Source organism: Orycteropus afer, unplaced genomic scaffold, assembly GCF_000298275.1.
Source record: "Orycteropus afer afer isolate SDZICR_OR568_19922 unplaced genomic scaffold, OryAfe1.0 scaffold00411, whole genome shotgun sequence".
Taxonomy (NCBI): Eukaryota; Metazoa; Chordata; class Mammalia; order Tubulidentata; family Orycteropodidae; genus Orycteropus; species Orycteropus afer.
This window is the reverse complement of record NW_006921998.1, coordinates 2342247-2346650: the sequence shown is the minus strand read 5'-3', so window position 1 is coordinate 2346650 and position 4404 is coordinate 2342247.

Below are 4404 nucleotides of genomic sequence, written 5' to 3'. Positions count from 1 at the left end.
GCGGGATCGGGCAGTGTTTCGTTCTGCTGTGCATGGGGTCACTATGAGTCGGAAACGACTCGACGGCACTTAACAACAACATCAACAACAAGTGTTTAGGACTGAAAAATATTTTCTCTTAAAAATTGTAGTCAAAGTATATTTAGTTTGACATGGTATGTACAAGTTTATTAAATATGATGGTAGCTATAGGTTTTGTACAGATCTTTATGATTGAGGAAGTTCCCCTCCATTCCTAGTCTACTGAGAGGTTTATCAATAAAAAACTCAAAACCAAGCTCACTGCCATTGAATCAATACTGACTTAGTGACCTCCATTGGGTGTTCAAGGTAGTAATCTTTAAAGAAATAAATTGAATTCTAACCTCTGTGCATATGAACCAAGAAGCTGGACTATATGTGACATCAGGATTTAGGGAAAGATTCATTAACAACCTGATATTTAGATGGCACAGCCTTGCTTACTGAATGTAAAGAAGACATGGACTACTTACTGATGAAGATCAGACACTATAGCTTCCAATATGAATTATACCTCCACATACAAAAAATCTTCACAATTGATCCAATCAACATCATGATAAACAGAGAAAAGAATTAAGTTATCAAAGATTTCATTTTACTTGGATCAACCATCAGCATCCATGGAAGCAACAGCCAAGTATTGCATTGGACAAATCTAATGCAAAAGACCTCTTTAAAGTGTTTAAGAGAAAATATGTCACTTTAAAGACAGAGGCACACCTGACCCAAGATATGGTATTTTAAATAACTTCACATATATGTGTAAGCTGGACAATGAATAAAGAAGACCAAAGAAGAATCGACACATTTAAGTTGTGATGTTGGGAAAGAATATTCAGTGTACCGTGGACTACTTGAAACTGAACAATCTGTCTTGGAGGAAGTACAGCACAAATGTTCCTTAGAAGTGAGAATGTCCAGACTCCACCTCTAATACTTTGGTCATAATGTCAGAAAGGACCGATCCCCGGAGAAGTATATCATGTCTAATATTGTACAGGGTCAGCCCAAAAGAGGAAGACCCTCAATGATGGATTGACACTGTGGCTGCAACAATGGGCTCAGTCTTGACAATGTCAAGATGGCACAGGCCTGGGAAATGTTTCGTTCTGTCGTGCATAGGTTGTTATTAGTCTGAAAGATTGGATGGCAACTAACAACAACACCAACATGCCTGTGGCTATAATCTCATTTAAGAATGGATTGTCTTTGTTATGTTAATAAGGCAGGATTAGTGTAGGATGTACTTGAGTCAATCGCTTTTGAGATATGAAAAAGATTAAAGAAACAAGGAAAGCAGAGGTGAGGGAAGACCCTAGCCACATGAAGATCACTGAGGAACAGAAGCTCAGAACAGTCAAGGGCCTTCAAGAGCTGACGGAGAAAGAAATTCTTCCCCTTGAGCCAGCACCATGAATTTGTACTTCTAGCCCCCTAATGTCTGAGAAAATAAGTTTTGGTTTGTTAACCAAAACCAAACCAAACTCATTGCTGTTGAGTTGGATCCGACACATAACAACACCTTGTGGGGTTTCTGTGGCAGTATCACTGTGGAAGTAGATCACTCAGAACCTTCCTTCCGAGGAGTGGCTGGTGGGTTTGAGCCACCAGCCTTCTGGTTAGCAGTCAAATGCCTCAGGCACTATGGCCATTCTATTATTTCTATTATAGTAGCACTAGGTAACTGAGTCAGAATTTGACACTTGAAAAGTGGGGTGCTACTCTAACACATGCCTAAACTGTGAAAGTGATTTGGGATTTGAGTAATGGGTAGAGGCTGGAAGAGCTTTAAGGTGCCTAACAGTAAAAGCCTAGATTGCTTTGAAGAGACTGTTGTCAGAATTATGGATATCTAAAGGAGCTCTGGGGAGCTCTGGTAGCATAGTGGCTAAGACACTTGCCTGCTAACCAGACGGCTGGCGGTTCAAATCCACCAGCCACTCCTCGGAAGGAAGGTTGGGCAATCCTACTTCCGTAGTGATACTGCCTCGGAAACCCAAGGAGGGGTCGCTATGAGTCGGGGCCGACTCGACGGCACATAACAACAACAACAACAACAAAGGAGCTCTGGTAGCGTAGTACCTAAGTTACTTGACTGCTAGCCAGAAGGCTGGCGGTTCAAACCCACCAGCCACTCCTCGGAAGGAAGATGGGGCAATCTACTTCTGTAGTGATACTGCCTCAGAAACCCAAGGAGGGGTTGCTATGAGTCAGGTCCGACTCAATGGCACATAACAACAACAACAACAAGGCAGTTCTAGTGAGGGCTTAGATGAAAATGAGAAGAGCTATCAAGAAACTCGCTATCATCGTAAAGAATACATATGGCACCAGCAACAGAATAGTAGAAACGTGTACATTAGATGTGATTCTGGTGAGATTAAAAAAAAAAAAAAAAAAAGTGATTCACATGTTATTGGATAATGGAAGTGTGATGCTCTTTATTAAATTATGTTCAAATTCTTGTTGGAAGCCAGAACTTGTAAATGATGAATATGAATATCTGGTTGATGAGATTTCTATGCAAGATCTCAAAGAGGCCACATGGTTTCTCCTTGCTGCTCATAGTAAAATGCAGTGGGAAAGAAATGGGTTTAAAAATGAACTGAGCAAAATGAAAACAAAACTTAAAGATTTGAAAAGTTCTTTTGTACAAACTGAGGAGATGTGCCCTAGAATTTTCACCAAGAGCATGGCTACCCTATCTTTGGCTAAAGAGATTAATCCTGTGACTGATGAGCTAATCAACTACCACAACAGAAGATGGTATCTCGGGTAAGACTAAAGGACATAGAGGAAAAATGAAAGTATAGGAAGTTGTTTGATTCATGGAATTCTACATGCACATAACAACAACAACAACAAACATGCAGAAAACTGCCCAAAGAAGTGCCATCTGTTGTCCTCCCAGAAAAGAAAAGTTTCCTCCCTGTAACAGCTCAGAGAACAGCAGAACTGTTGGAAGGAGCACACGATGCAGGACCTTCTCAACTGCAAAGGATAGGGCCACATCCACCTGTGTTTCAGAAAGTCAGATCTTTGCCAACTCAGTTCTAGAAGGTGAGGCTGCTGCACTTTTGTGCGCCAAGGAAATGGGGCCATCACCTAAAACTGAGGGGACAGAGCTGCCATGCCCAATGAGCAGAAAAATGGGCCCTGCTGGGGCCAAGGGAGTGAGGTCACCACTCAGATGGACTAGGATAATGGGGCTGCTTACAGCCAAGGAAACAGAATTGTCATCCCAGTGTGCCGGGAAAGCAGAGCTGAAGCCCAGGATCAACGGGCTTACATACAGAATTCAGATAGCATTGCTAACACCCAGAGTCTACAGAGCAGGGCCGTTGTCCAGATGGTCTCAGAGACCAGAGGATGATTTTCAAGCTTTGAGAGCTAATTTAATTAGTTTTGCTGGTTTGCGAATTATTGGGAGCTTTTTATCCTTTCTTTCCCTCCAATTTCTCCCATTTGTGATGGGAATAACTACCTTGTGCCTGTTTCACCATCATACTTTGGAAACAGATAACTTGTATTTAGATTTCACAGGTTCATAGACAAAGGATTGTGCCCCAGGATGGAATATGACTAAAGTCTCACCCACACTTCATTTAGATGATTCATAAAATGAGATTTTGTACTTGGAGTTGGTTTAAGACTTTTGTGATAATGTGATGAGGTGAATGTGTTTTACATGTGTCAAGGACATGAATGTTGGTAGGCCAAAGGATGGAATTTTATGCATTTAATTATAAACCCCCTTCCCACAATATGTATTGTGGATCCTAATCTCTATGATTGTGGTTATAATGCCATTTGGGAATAGGTTGTCCTTCTTATTTTAATAAGATAGGATTAGTGCAGAGTGTGTATGAGTCGATCTCTTTTGAGATATAAAAGAGATTAAACAAGGGAGCAGAGGAGAGACATGGATGAGAGATGTCAAGGGCCATGAAAATTGTGCAGGAGCAGAAGTTAAGAAGAGACAATGACCTTCCTCCACAGCCAACAGAGATAGAGAGCTTTCCCTTAAAGTAAGCACTCTGTGCTTGGACTTTAGCCCCTTAAACTTTGAGAAATAAATTTTTTTATTAAACCCACCCACATGTGGTACTTCTGTTATAAACCCACTGCCATTGAGTTGGCTCTGACTCATAACAACCCCTCCTTGGATTTCTGAGGTTGTATCATTACGGAAGTAGATTGCCCAACCTTCCTTCCAAGGAGTGGCTGGTGGGTTTGAACTGCTAGCCTTCTGGTTATCAATCAAATGCCTTAGGCACTATGCCACCAGAGCACCTCAGCTCCCACTACGCCACCAGAGCTCCCATTTCTGTTATAGCAACACAAAAACTAAGACAGGATTTGAATGTGTCACCAACAGAC